A 15,279-nucleotide genomic window follows, 5' to 3' on the forward strand; every position below is an offset into this window, starting at 1 on the left:
ACCTGAAAGATGTTTAATTCATAGTGAAATCTCAGAAGGGCTTCAAGGAACCAACAAAACAATATGGATTAGAAATAACAGGCTTTAAAAACAAGGGATAAAAAGACTAAGTGCTCTACCTGTCCATGCAATCTTCCTGCAAATAAGAAAAGAGAATGCTCATTTTAAACACCAATAAGAGATAGATTGTGGCCCAGCATGCAAAATAATGTTATGGGATATTTAATTAGAAAAAAAAGTAATTAATATTTGAAGTCATGGACATATTCTGTAGGTGGATGGAAGATTTCCTAACACAAACCAGCAGGACCAGAACAGGAGCTGATCAGAATTTCAGAATTAGCTGATCTTTACCTGCAGAATCCTAACTGGATCTGGCAGTGTGCTTGACAGGAAAAAATCTGAAAAACTGTCCATGATGTGAGAGATTAATGTTCCTTGCTGTGTACAGTTCTCTGTGCAGGAGAAAAGGCAAATGGACACCTCATGCCAACAGGAAGAATCCCTGTGTCAGTAAAACAGCAAAGGTTTTCCTGGTATGAAAAAATGCCAACACACTAAGAAAAAGATGAAAGCAAAAATTATACTGGTAGGAAAAAAAAAAATCGTTTTTTCTGTTCATTATCACAACTGACTGAGGCATATTGGCAAAGGGAATATTGTCTGATCTTATCAACATGGAATAATTAGTTCAGTGATAGTTATCCTCGAGATGTGTTGGGGTTGTCACAGATTTGTAATTTCTCAAACTCCATAGCAAGTGTTCTTTACTATAATGTGGATTCAATGGGCTCATTGGGTTTATTTTCAGCTGGTTGTTGTTATTTTCAACTGCCCTGTGCAGTTCCAGTCTCCAGTATATTCACATCACAGCGATTTGGCCAATATTGGGATCTCCCTGATAAATTGCTGTGGCTCCTCAATTGGCCACTATCCATTCAGCCAGCTGCTGGAAGGAAAAATATCTGTAAGGAGCAGAGTCAGGGCTGCAAGGAGAAGCTACAGGGAAAAGCCTGGGGACCATCTGCTCCTCAGAATGAGCACTGTGGGTATGTGCAGAAATGTCACTTGTAAACATCCCACCTTGTTGTGGTCCTGCTGGCTTGACAGACACATCCAGAGCAGAGCCAAGTGTCTCTAGCACTGCCTGTTTCACCTGTGGGCATCTCCAGCAGCTGCAAAATAAATGGGCAATCACAGGAGCCAACAGGAAGAGATTTCCACAGGGAAAGCTGATGCTGCTTCTCAGCATTTCTGCTCTGCATCTCTGCAGCCAACTGTGATTGAATCTGTTCTGATGGATAAGTAAATCCAATGCAAATTTCTCCCTTGATAAGACCTTAACCAGCTACAGACAAGACTTCAACATGCATGAGTCCCTAAACCTTAAATTGTTATGACAAAAAGGTACCTTTTTATAGAAAGGGTATGGGAAAGAGTTAAAATAAAGGATAAAATTGACCTGCCCAGTATTTGGAGGTGACTATTCAATAAATAAGGTGAGTTCTAAGAGTTGAATGGCTCTGTAAGCTTCACTGATTTTGTGTATTCATTTATTGCTGAAATGATAAGTTTCCACACACAGTGCAAAGAAAGGCTCTGTGGGATTACAAAGTGCTGTAAGATGAGAAGCCCCAGTGCAGTCTGGTGGGGAGGCACTGCTGGGTTAGTGCAGAGGGTTTTCAGCCTCTCTGTACTCCTGGGAGGTTTGGTGGGAAGGGAGATGAGAAACTGCAGAGAGTTGTTGCACAGTGTTTTGACAAGAACCTCGCTTATTGTGTTGGGAAAAGGAAAAGGTTTAAATGCATTCTCAGTGAGGACTAGACAGGGATGCTGCAGCTGCTGTTTCCTGTATGGAACTAGTCAGAGGATTTCTTGCTATTCCAGCAGAATCCCTGTTTTTTTTTTTTTTTTTGTAGCCTTGTGTTTTGTAACTCTTGGTTACAGAAACTGCACAAGGGAAAAAAAAAGGTGTTTAAGCTGCAGTTCTGTTCAGTGAAATTGCAGTGTAGTGTGAAGCAGCTCTGGCTATCACCTCTAAATCCACTAGATGACAGTGTGGAGATTGCATTCAGCACCACAGCAACATCTGGCTGCTCTTCACGGGTGTCCTGCCATTGTCTGCTGCTCTCTGCTCCTAAACCCAAGTTGGCAATGTGCCTCTGCTCCCACCTGAGCTTCACCTGTGCCAGTGGAGAAAAGCTTGTCTGGGTTTTATAGCAGGAGGATAACACTGGCATGAAAGAATTGATTGTCATTTCTCTGGCACTGGCTGGTTTTTCCAAAGCCTGGGGACTTGGATTTGGGGAGAGGGCATGGAAAGTGAAGTGAAGGATGGAGGGACAGTGCCAGCTCTCTGTGCCTTGCAAGCAGGCATGGAAGGGACAGAGAGCAGAGCCTGCTGTGACAGGACAAGGGGTGATGATTTTAAATTAGAAGGAGGTAGATTCAGACTAGATAAAGCTGGTCAGACACTTGCATGGGTTGCCCAAAGAGGTGGGGAATTCCCCATCCCTGGAAACATTAAGGATCAGGCTGGAAGAGCTCTGAGTCACCTGCTTGGTGTGGTGACCTCCCTGGGGGTCACACATTGGTCAGGGGACACTAAACCATCCCACTGAGCTGGTCAGCCCTTCCCTTCTGCTGTGTCTCCTGTTAAACAAGGTGCCTCAGTCTGAGAGACATGAAATATTAATCTGTTGTGCTGTTTATTGTAGCACAGCTTGCCATGCACTGGAATCCTAAAGTGCCCTGAATTTCATCTCAGCCTCATACAGATGCCTTGAAAGTGGCACTTGGCAGTTGTCCTGGTGCTTTTACAACCCAGGATTTTAGGATTTTTAATGCATGTGCTGCATAAACTTGCCCTTATATGGGATAACATGAAATTCCACCAGTGAGAACAGATGGATTTTCTTTTGCACTGCTTTTTCTTTCCATCTAGGGGAAGATTTGTCAGTCTGATTTTCCTTGCTGCCTTTTCTGTTGCTAGAAAGAGGAAGAGAAATGCCATGAGTGATCTCACTTAATAACAACCAGTCTTTCATGGCCTTTGTGTCAGACAGCTCTGTGGAAAAGGATTTAAAAACCAGCACGTCTGGGAATCTTCCTTTTCTTCCAAATTAACCATATAGTGCAATTTCATCAACAATTACTTCAGTCTCTTTACTTCTCAAACACAGTATTATTTATCATTAAAGGCTGCTTTGAACATAAAACTGTTAGGATGCCCCTTATTAGAGTGGCTTAGTGCAGCTCCCTTTCTAATGAATTTTTTTGCTTTATGACTTGCTGGCTGAGTTTGGGCTCTTGCTTTAAATCACACAATTGATTCAGTGTTCAAAGTCAGTTTATCAGACCGTATCTTCGCGAAATTGCCTGCCAGCAGAGCAGCCCAGGCAATGAAAAATTAGGATGGGAAAACAAAGTAACCTTGTTTTTATCAATTGTCAAACGTTTGGGCTTTGCTTCTGCAGCCCTGAAACTCAGAAGGGCTGGGAGCTTCTGATGTCAGCAAGCCAAGCCAGAAACAATCCTCTGGAGTGGCACTGGAGTGCCAATGGACAGCTTGGGGCTGTGGCAGCTTCTCTGGTGGGTTTGTCACAAGGCTGGCTCCCTCCTCCGAATTTTCCAGTGAGATTTTGCAAATCCCTAGGCTGTAAATTCATTTTTTCAGGGAAGGTGTCAGGAAAGGCATTGCTGGTGCTGTGAGCAATAAGTGTGAATCTCCTTGCCTACATAGTATAAAACTGTGCAGCAATAAAAGACACGTTTCAAGATATTAGAGTTGAAGTGATGATGAAAGACATCATTGGGGAGGATGAGGTTGTGATGCTTCAGGGAAAACATTTGTCTTCTCTCAGCTAGCCTGGCAGAGGCAGAAATGGAGGGAGATGTTTGAAACTGCTGGACACAGAGCTGGGGTGGTTTGTGCATGGGAGAGCTGCAGTTATGGAATCATTGAGGCTGGAAAAGACACTGCCAGCCCACCAAGAAACCATGTCCCCAAATGTCACATCTACACAATTTTTAAATACCTCCAGGGATGGAAACCCAGCTGCTCTCTTGGCTAACCTCTTCCTCATGCCAAGGGTAAAAACTCACCTGCCCAGGGGTTGAATTAGCATCTCAGCACCTTGAAAATCAAATTTATCACCTTGATAATCAAAATAAAAATATTTTTATTTTTCAGTGCATCAGTCAGAGCAGCTCAGATGGGCCAAGGCTTGGTTTGCTGCACACCTCAGGTTTTTGTAGGCAGGAGGAGAATTTGACCATCTGACAAAAGAAAATTCCATGCTGTAAAATCTCTTGGTGCTTATGGATTAAGAATTACCATGGTAAGTACTTCCTGAATGTGCAAATGCTCAGTTTGGGTAACTGGACAAGAAAAGCCTTGTGCTGTGGTGCAATATAAACTTACAAATACTTCATTGCACAGTGCTGCCAAAACAATTTGTGATTTGCCAGCAGAACAAAGGGTTAAATAAATACCCAGAAAAATCCTGATTGTGAAAGAAATGTCTCATTTTTGCATCTTCTTCTCAGAGAAAATTATCCATATTAAGTATACATCAGTTCTGTATATGATTTTGTGTCAGTTTTCATTGGTTTTTGAGTCTTGGGGTTTTTTTATGGGTTTTTTTTTGGTTTTTTTTAGAATTATGTTGAGGTTTGCTTAGTAAAACGGTGTGCTTAATCCCTTGGCTCTGAAATGAAAAACTGGATTTTATTTGTAAGCCACAGTAGAGAGAATAATGACACAACCAGGGTAAGAAAAGCAGCATTACAAGACAGAAAAGGAGTCCCAAAAATGCTTTTGTCAAGACTGATGGCTACCAAGGATCTCAGGAAAAGTATTTTCCTCATCAGTGAAGGCTCCAGGACCAACACACAGCTGGAAATATGAATTTTTGTCAACCCTCTGAACTCTTATGGCATTCAAAACTGGAAGAGGTAATTTCTAGAGCTGGGTGAAAAGAGATCAAGAGAACTTGATAATGCAGAATTAGTTTTGATCTAAATTAAAAGGCAAATGTGAAGTGTTTTCCCTTCAAGGTTTTGTTCTAGAAGTGCTAAAAATTTGCATCAAAACAAAGCAGCTTGACATTGAGCAAGGGAAACACGTTTTGCTCTAACTTCTTGTGAAGCTACAGTAAAGCAGAGCAAATTTTGGGTTGAAATAAGGTAGTGCAGCCCCAACTGGAGTCCATTTGTCGTGACAAATAACAAATTTGTTCTATAACCAATGAACTTCGCTGCACTATATAATAAACACATGAATAACTCTGTAGGGCTAAGTCATATTATCTGAAAAATAACACTTGGTTTAAAAAATGCTTTAGAGTGATTTGTCCCATGCAGCTTTTCCAACACTGTGCTTTGCATCTTGGATGTTCCTTTTGAATAACCTGATGCTCACTATAAAGCAGAATCTTCTGGTCAGACACATTTTCCACAACACTGTGAAAGTCCTGTGGCTCCCACAACGACCCATTTACATTTTTAAATAAAGGATGCACTGAATTATGTCAGGGAAACCAAGGCATTCAGAAGGAATGGAGATTGACACTCTAATTTGTATCACACAAGCAGCAGTTGCAGTTTATTGCTTCTGAATAAAATATCTTGGGTAACTTGGGAGAATCTTGAACTTCACTTCAGCATAAATACAATCTGCATTGAGTTCAATGAAGATAATATTTCAGTTATTCTTACTGTCAACAGAAAGTTCTTAGTGGAAAATTTTGATTCTGCAAAAGTTGTTTTGATATCAGGAAAGGAGCCAACTGCTTAATGCCAAAAAAGACTTTTAATCAGCTGCTCAGTGCAGAGTCCATATGGCAGCAAATGAGACCTGAAGTCTTTGATCTGCTTTGGGTTCCATCAAAGAAGGAAACACATGATCAAGACTACTCTGAACTGTAATTAAATGCTGTCCTCCTGTTGACCCAGTTAACAAAAGCTACTTCCTCATGTGAGCTGGAAAAGTCAAAGTCAGGTTGGTGTGGCAAAGCGATGGGTTTGGAAAGTAGCATGTGGTGAGTGTGCTGCTCCAATGGGCCAAAAAAAGGTCAGAAATGCATTAACTGCCACTTTGATGGTGCTTGATGAGAAATATACACCAGCCAGAGCAGAAAGGGTCATAATGATGAATTACTTTGAACCTTAGAACTTTGGGTGTTGCTTCGATATTTTCTAGTTCTATAGTTGCTTCTATATTTTTACATATTTTTTATATTTATATATTTTTTTAATATATATTTTTGTATATTTTTTTAATGTTTTCTATATTTTTCCTAGTTGCTTCTATATTTTCAATTGATCTGGTTGAAGTAATCTGAATAACTTTGTCTCCCAGCTGAGGAGCTTGAAGCACCACCTGGCAAGGCATGGGAGACCTCAAGAAGAGCCATCTGGTTGCAGAAAGAAGAGGATTTTTTTAAAAAGAGCTTTTTGGTGATCACTTTCTGGAGAGAGCAACAAGGTGGAGATCTTGCCTGGAGCTGAGTGGAACAAACCTAACGCTAAATTTGCCTGCAAATTGAGGACTGAAGGATGGTGAAAAATGCTGAGGAAAGGAATTTTTTTGCAGGTCTTGCTGTCAGCAAGCTTTGTACAAATTCCTGATGAGTTTTTAGATTAAAACTTGTGTTTACTCCTCTGGAGGCTCTGTGAGGAACTTCCTCTCTCATTTCCCCCTTGAACAGGAAAACCAGACCTGATTTCACAGCCTGGGATGAGCCAGGATTGGCTTTCTAGGTAAATTTTCATTTCAGGTCAATGAAATACATAAACTGGTAGCTACAGAGCATTTTTTTGGCTTGGGAGCTGAGAGCTCTGGGTGTGAAGGACACCAAACCCATGAACATCCAGCCCTTTTTTGCACAAAACACAGAAAAATGAAAATTCTTTTACAGTGCAAAAGCACTGCAGCTTTTGCACATGAAGCTAATCCAGGGCTTTACCAACTGGATTAAAGTTTATTAATTCTGGTAAAAAATCACAAGAGTAGATGATAAATGGAGGAGGAGACAGGAGATGGCAAAGAACTATTAAAATCTGCAAATCATCCTGTGAGGGCCTGTTCTGGATTTAAATGTGTTAATATAAATTAATGATGAGCTTGCAATCAAAGGGAAAAGTGGAGTATTTATGGAAGGGGTACGAGGTAGCATAATCTAAAAATAAAGTCGTTTGGGCTGAATAAGAGGGAAAATGGGGCCAAAAAACTTCCAGTCATCCATCTCCAGCTTCCATGTGTTGATGGTAATTTGCCTGAGTTTGTTCCCCAGTGCTGCAGATCAAAAAGGCTGACCCATATGGAAATTTCTGCTGGAAAATAAAAGCTATTCCTGCTGCTTTTCTGACACCAGTGAGGTCTGATCACAGTGCAAATCACAGGAGTAGAGAAAAATGCAGCTGAAAAAAATTGATTTGAGGAGAACTTCCTTTTCCAATGGGTTTTTTGAGTACACAAAATAAGTGTATTCGGGGATACAGGTCTTTGGGGGCAAGAAAACCCCATGAAGAAAAGCAGATTGAATTAATTAGGATTCCCTCTAAAAAAAATCTAAATGACCCAGCCCTCTCCAAGGAAAAAAGCTGAAACATTTCAGTTGAAATATGCTGAAAGAAACCCAAATAAAATTTCTACCCCTATGCCTAAGACTCTGAAAGGATTTAAATATATACAGACATTAGATGGAAAACTTTATATCTGGGCCAACTAATTGGGCATTGCATTGTTTCAAAACACTAGCTTTTGGAATTTATTTATCCTTTTGGGCATCCAAACCAACTGGGATATTATAAAATAACAGGATGGTATGTTCTGCAGTGCAATTAGGCACCACATGTAAAAGGGATTTTTTTCCCATTTGTTTCACCTCCTGCTTGGTATTTTCATTTAGTGCCCCTTGGCTCTAGGCTGATGTAAAATAATGACCAATCAGTCCCTCACTCCCTGCTCCATATAATTTATGTTTTTCTAGAACTCTGTTGTGCCCTCATTAATCTCTTTGTTCCAAAGTGAGGAAACCCAGTCTTTTCACTTCCTTCTACAGCAGAGATTGTTTCCTGTTTCTGACCACTCTGACCTCACAGCCTGCATCCTTTCCAGCTGTAAAATCTCATTTTGGCAGAGCCTCTCAGAAGACTCTATGAGCACCCCATAGCCTTCTGGAGTCAAGATAATTTCTATTCCCTTCCTGGCCTTTTTGCTGCTCAGAGGATAGCAATCCTCCTCTCCCAAAGCTCTGTGTGCAGTGATGTAGGAGAAGCCTGGTGACAAAAGCTGCCAGGAGCACTTGGAACACAGAATTAAGGTCACTTCACCGTGAGCACTGCTCTGCATTCAGCTGGGCTGCTCTGGTAGCTCTGCAGCCCTGCCAGACCTTTCCCCAACTCCTGGCTAGCAAGTGAAATGCTGGTTCTCTGAAGCACTTGCCTTTCTGGGTTAAAAAACCCCAAACCCAAAAGTGATGGAGGTTTTCATGCCACATCTCTTTGGAGGTTTTTTCCCTCCCCTTCTTTGCTTCCAGTTGTTCAGCAGCCTGGAGTGAAAGAAACAAAAACAAACACAAGAATTCTCTTTTTTTTTTTTTTCTCAACTCACTTTGCCTCCCAAATTGCCAAGCAAACCATTTCCTTCAGTTTTAAACTGAAGGCAGAAACTACAGGTAGATTCCCTGGCCGTGGAGTCTGTGTGAGTAAAATTTTCAGGCTGCAAGGAATGGCAGAAAAACTGCTGGGAGTGAGAGGTCTGTCTGAGAACTCCTCTGGTGCTGCAGCCAGACAAGCCTGAGACATGAGATCGATTTGTTCACAATGAGTCCTTGCTGGCTTTGGCACATTTCATTATGCAGAGTGAGGAATAATTGGTCTCGTTGGTCTATAGCTCTTTTATATGTGTTTTTAAGGATGGGGATTTACCACATGGATATTTTATCAGTGCTCTGTCAGTGCAGAGCAGCTGAACCCAGCAGCAGTGACAGTGTTGTTTAGATTACAGCTTAGATTATGGAAATGCTGTGAATTTTCACTTTATTAATGGCTTTGCAGGAGTCCTTGTCTTGTATGCAGTATGAATATGAAATTAAATCATATAAAGAAGTGTGGATTTTGTTGTACAATTTAATAGTGTCAGTGGTAGGAGAAACCTGAGGAAAGCAGAGAGGATAAAGAGGAACAGAAGGAGGACAAAAAGAAGAGGAATGTTCAGAACAGAGTTAGAGGGGGGTTGAAGAAAAATAAAGTTGCTCAGAGACTAAAAAGGAAGATTATTTTATCTCCCAGGGAACCAATTAAAGCTTCTTGGGAGCTACTGACATATAAACCTGTGAGGAAGAACAGAGGGCAGGCATGTAAAGCATCCATGCCTATGGCAAATAGTTCTTGCAGCAGAATTTGCAGCAGAACAGCTCCCTGCTGCTCAGAAATGGCTGCAAGTGGGAAGTGCAGCAGCAGATCTGGAATTGAGCACAGAAACCCAGCCTGGTCATTTCAGAGAGCAAAGGTGATGAGATGTCACCTCTGTGGGGAGGTAAAGGTGATGTTCCACAAGTATTGGCAGCTCTGTGACATTCAGCATGAAGCATTGTGTAGAAAGACACTCATTTATTTCAGTTTTCATCCCTAATTCACGGAACAAACACCATCAATTCAGAGCCATTCTCTGAAAACATCAGATCTGCTTGATGTGGAGAAAATGACCCACAAGGCTGCAGAAACCTTTACCTTTAAAGGCTTTTTTATAATTCCCACCGACAGCCAGCACCTCACGCTCCAAAGACTGAAGCATTTCTTCATGCACAGGTGAACTGCAGTCAGAGGAAGAGCTTTAGCCATGCTCAGACTGATGCAGAATTGGGACAGCCTGTCATTTTGGGTGGCAGGGTGGCTGGGGAGCTGTGCATTCCCTGAGCCCAGCATCCCAACCTCCCAGCCAGCCTGCCAGCTGAGCACTGAAGCAATCCGCCAGGAATTTTGGTCACCTGTAATCCATTTTGCTTTTCTCTCTCTAAGCACATCACTGGCTAGAAGGAAAATCAGGAGTCTCAGAGCAGCTAATGTAACCTCTACCTACATTTATTGCATCCAATCATCACAACCACAGCTTATTAATAGCAGTAATTTAAAAGAAACTTTGCCTAATAGTGAGGTTTCTTTTCCCCTCAGGCTGCCAACGGCTTTCCCGTACATAATCTCATTTTTCAACATCATTTCATCTCTCAGGCTGGCTATAATAAGTCTTTTACTTCATTTTTTAGTGCTTAGTCACCCAAGCAAGCTTTCTGCTGATATTTTTGTTCGAGCTCCTCTATCAAGACAGTAGAATCTGGAGCACACACAGAGCCAGACTGGAGGGAGAGCTGTGCAGGGGAGCAGGCAGCTGGCTTGTCATGCCAAACAGCTCCTTCCTGACATCCTTTTCCCACGAGTTTGGGAACAGCAAGGTGCTGCTGGCTGTGTTTTCCAAAGGGACAGGAAGGGAGGAACTGTTCTACTCTCTGGTCATATCCCCAGACATTCCTGACAAGGATCAGATGGCACATTGCCATCCCTGAGCACAAATCCTAGGTTTCTCTGATCCACCCACAATTCCCAGCCACTCACTGAGGTCTCACACATTTCCCATACACTTTCTGATTTTACTTTTGTGTTATTGCCATACTGACAAAGATATCCTTCCATCCCTTTTTCTCCTTTTTTCCCCCAATTTTTCTAGTTCCCATCCTTCACAGGTGGAAGAGAATCACCAGACAATGTGTTTCTGCCAACCTACTCAGTTCCCCAAGCCAGGGAGAGGCTGGAGGGGGAAAAGCTGCACATCCAGAGCTCCCACTGGGGAATTAACTGGGATCTTCACCACAGTCAGTCCTGGAGGAATGTGAAATTGCTCTGCCCAGTGTCTCTGTGCCAGGGCAGCACCCCAGTGCCAAAATGTGGCTCCACCTGGAGCAATCTGCTTCCATGTCATGCTGGATGTTTTCAGAGCAATGTCTCCCCCTGATTTCTGTTATTCTCTGCTGCTCAGGTACTTCTGGCTGGATGTCAACAGCATCCAGCAAATCTCTCTACAACAATATCACCTCCCCAGCAGTTTCAGCCTTTCCCAGACACTGTTCTCCAGGGGTTGGTTGATCCATGGCCCATTCCAAAGCTCATCCCACTGTATTTATATAATCCTATCAACCACAGCCCATGACACTCAGTAACTCAGCCTCTGATCAAGGCAAAGTCCTGATTCTCCTGTAGTATCATTATTTATAAATAAATCCATAAATAAATGTATGTCTGTTGGCTGTTTAAGTCTTGTTTTGTGTTTCCTTAGCACCACATCTCAACTGCTTTTCATAAAAGACAATGAAAGAAATATTCTGCCTGCCCTTTTCTTTGGATGACCCTGAAGTTTATATGTGCATGTCTGTCCATATTTCCATGGACTGCTGTCAAAGGATGCCAGCTAAGGACCACAGAAGTCATTCAAGAGACTTGACTGCCCTGACCATTCCTATGTTCAAAACAATTCCCTCACCCTGCTAATTCACTTTCAGAACAGGTTTCTGCTCTGACAGATCCCTTGCAGAGAGAATGTGTGACAAGCCTGCAAATCAACCTTCCCCTCTGCCTCTATCAGGAAATCATCAAATCCCTGAAAATGTAGCAGCTGCCATTTTCTCACTATATTAACGAGAGGGAATGCTCTTAAAGAAAATGAAGGAGGAGAGTGGTGAGTGTTTTTATGGAAGGTGTTTCCTATTTCTTCAGTTGCCTGTCAATGGCAGCTTTGAGTGATCTGCAGCTGGCAGAAAAAAGCAGAAAGGTGCTCAGGAACACACATTTATTTTTCCATATTTGTACTGAACGCTCCAGACTAACATCTCTCTTACAGGAAAGTTAGCATCCCTGTGTTTGCAGACACTGTTCCATTCATATCCCCCAGATAAATGTGATGATGGCAGCTGCCTGAGTTTTCAGACAGCCTGAAAAGCAGAAAGACTCATGAACTTATTAATTTTCAAAGGAATAATAAATGGTAGTCGTCAGGCATCAACGTTACATAATATCAAGATGTATTACCTGTGCTCATCACAGCAGGCAGGGATGAGAGGTGATCAGAGATGGTGTCAGCAGCAGGACTGAGATGGGCAGGGCTGAGATGTTCAGCAGGACTGACATGTTCAGCAGGGCTGAGATGTGCAGGGTGAGATGTTCTGCAGGACTGAGATGTTCTGCAGGACTGAGATGTCCTGCAGGACAGATGTTCTGCAGGACTGAGATGTTCTGCAGGACTGAGATGTTCAGCAGGACTGAGATGATGTTCTGCAGGACTGAGATGTTCTGCAGGACTAAGATGTTCTGCAGGACTGAGATGTTCTGCAGGACTGAGATGCTCTGCAGGGCTGAGATGTTCTGCAGGACATGCAGCCTGGAACCACAGCTGTTGGAGGAGATCCCCATGGCCTTTCCAGGTCTCCACAGCTCTCCTCACTCGTGTGCTCAATGTGGGACAGCAGGGAGCAGCTGCTTTGGGTGTTGTCCTACATAACTGAGCTGCTTCAACTCTCCCCAGCCTATTTTGGGACTCAGCAAGAGCTGAGCACAAGCACAGCTCCCTTCCTGCGTTATCCCTTCCACAAGCAGAGCTGCTCTCCCCTCCATCTCCTCTGAACACAACCCACACTCCCATTTGCCTCTCACAGCCTTTTCTGAAGCTTTCCCACCCAGCACTCCCAGGATCTCATGGGGAGCAGCAGCAGATGGGTTCCTTGCATCAAAAAACCACCATCTGTTATCTCTCCTCCCGATTTGTGCACTGCTGGCAAGGATTTGATTGTTTCTCCCATTCTCCCTCCCTGCTCTGCTGGCCAGCTGGGCAAACAGAGGTGGCAAACAGCAGCATCTCCCTGGCCTTTGGCTGTGCCAGGAGCTGCTGTGAGCTAGGGTGACATTCAGCACCCCAAGGTGGCTCCATCCCTGTTTCATGTCCTCCCCATGCCAAGCTCCATCTGCTGTGCTTTCAGAAACTCATCATTCGAGAAGGAAGGAAAAAAGCTTAGCATGACAACCTCAAAAAATTCGCTTTATCCCCCTCCCAAATGGTGGCACAAATCAGGAAAGGCTCTGGCACTACAGGATTGGTTTTCTTTATCCTTAAATTGTATTCCTGCTTCCCAGCTAGAGACATTCAGATAGCTATTGTTAAAACACAATAGGATACCTTTCTACTTATCCTCAGTGATGAGACTTTCCTTTGAAAGAAAAATGTTTCACCCAAAAAAACCCTTACAATATTCTCCTCCAGAAGACCTCTAGGAATTCAGTCATGTTTTGTAAGGTCAGGGTTGGAAACTTTTCATTATGTTTTTCTAATTTACAGGTTCACTTAGAGTCCATCTCTCCTTGACCTCAAATATTCATTCAATAATTTCTTGGTTTGCTTTGGGTTGTGTTGGTTTTTTGTTTGTTTTATGTTTGTTTTATGTTTGTTTTTTGTTTGTTTCTTTGTTTAGTTTTTCAAGAATAAAGCTCTTGACCATAAGAAAACCTGGAACAAGATACCAGCCAGTCTTGATCCTGCTCAGAAAGCAGAAGGCAAATGAAAATAGCCCAAAATATTACAGCAAAACAAACCACAAAGAAAATGCCCTCAGGAAGTTTTACAGGTCTCAATTTTTGTAAAAGGGTTAGATTTCACTACACAGAATTCACATGAAATAATTTTATGCAGTACTTGCTTCAGCTATTCCAACCCTTGTCTGTAGGTTGAATAATGTGATTATTATAAGAAGAAGCATTTATGGTATAAATTCAATTATTGAAAAAATTTTGAGCAGTTAAGTTGGTGGTACCCTGCTTTGTGATGGACCAACCATTTCATCCAAGATGCACCAAAAGTGTAGGAAAATTCCCACTGAAGTAATTCTCCAGTTCAAGATCTTAATCTCCTAACTGGGCTTTGACTCCTCTCTTAGCTGAGGAAAATAATTGTAGCTTTGATCCAGATGCTCTCTTTGTAATGCATTGTTTCAGGGTTTTGAAAATACATTTGAAAATACATTTTTCAGGTATTTATTGTGATAAAATACCCTGATAAAATCAGGGTATTTTATCACAATACCCATTTCATATTGGGTATTGTGATAAAAACCTAACAAACCCCAAGTTTTTAGGATAATGTCACAAACCTGGCACCTTTCCCAAATGCCACACTCAATAGAAAATGCAATGTAATTTTCTTTGTGTATTCAGCATTCATTGTGATGTGTGTTTAGAAGCTGAGTGTTGAAATATTAGCTTAGAGCTCTTGGAAAAAAAAATCACTATATTGAATGCTTTTTTCAGTATCTGGATCAAATTTTCTTCATGTTATCAACACAGCATTACAATTACATTCCACACAAAAATTTCAGTTTCTCTCTCAGTGATCACTGTCAGCAAACGTTTTTAGCCATTGATGCACGATAAGGAATGTAAGGCAAATGCTAACTTTAGCAGAAATAAGTGCTTTTTGAAGCTATATTTAATAGGTGCACTACACATCCTAGGCTTTCAATTTCAAGGCAAGCCACGTTGTTACACAGAAATTCACTCTCCTCCCACACTGATCACTGCTGAGGAGGAAAAGCAGTCAAAATGGGATCACAGCCTGCACTCTGGCTCTTATTTCATAGCCAGATCACAGTTCAGAGGTGGGATCTACCCATTATTCTGCTTTTTCCAGCTGCTTTTGCCCGTGCTGTGGTGGTAGGAGGAGCACAGGAGCTGAGCAGCTCCACATCCTCTCCCTCCAAAGATGCTGGCACTGACTTGACATAATAAAGGCAAGAAGGAGACTGGAGGAATAAAATGCATAACCTCATTTCACTTCCCAGAAAACACACTAAAGATGGCTGAGGAATTGATTTGTGAGAGTCTGGAATAAAAAACCACAACAAAGCAGAGGGTTTTCAAAGCGCCAGGGTAGAACTGCCAAGAAAAGAGGACATAATTTTGTCCCCTTTGGAGGCCCTGAGGAGAACTCCAGCTACTTGTACTTTTGGGGTATTTCTCTGCATATCTGACATAAACCATGAGATAAAGGGAGAAACCCTCCCTTCTCCTCCCAGTTTTGCACAAAAGGAACATTTTTATGGCACTTCAATCCAGGCTAAACCTCTGACAAGTTGTTTGGACAGAATATTTTTATTGGACAGGTCTTCCTTGTGCCGCAGGAAAATGCACAGTAGTTTAAATAGGCATCATAATCCTTCCTGTGCTCCTTTCAACCATTTT

The 15,279-nt window shown here is 42.2% G+C and overlaps 1 long non-coding RNA gene across 1 annotated transcript; it reads left to right on the plus strand.

Annotated features, from left to right (window-relative positions):
- Positions 1 to 248: 248 nt before the first annotated feature.
- Positions 249 to 6,732, plus strand: LOC146442776 (uncharacterized). The gene is made up of 3 exons (XR_014849408.1): positions 249 to 589; positions 4,193 to 4,340; positions 6,362 to 6,732. It is a non-coding gene; the product is annotated as an uncharacterized LOC146442776 (long non-coding RNA).
- The last annotated feature ends 8,547 nt before the right edge of the window (positions 6,733 to 15,279 follow it).

This window comes from Lichenostomus cassidix, chromosome 1Ab (assembly GCF_008360975.1).
Source record: "Lichenostomus cassidix isolate B80296 chromosome 1Ab, HeHo_3.0, whole genome shotgun sequence".
Taxonomy (NCBI): domain Eukaryota; kingdom Metazoa; phylum Chordata; class Aves; order Passeriformes; family Meliphagidae; genus Lichenostomus; species Lichenostomus cassidix.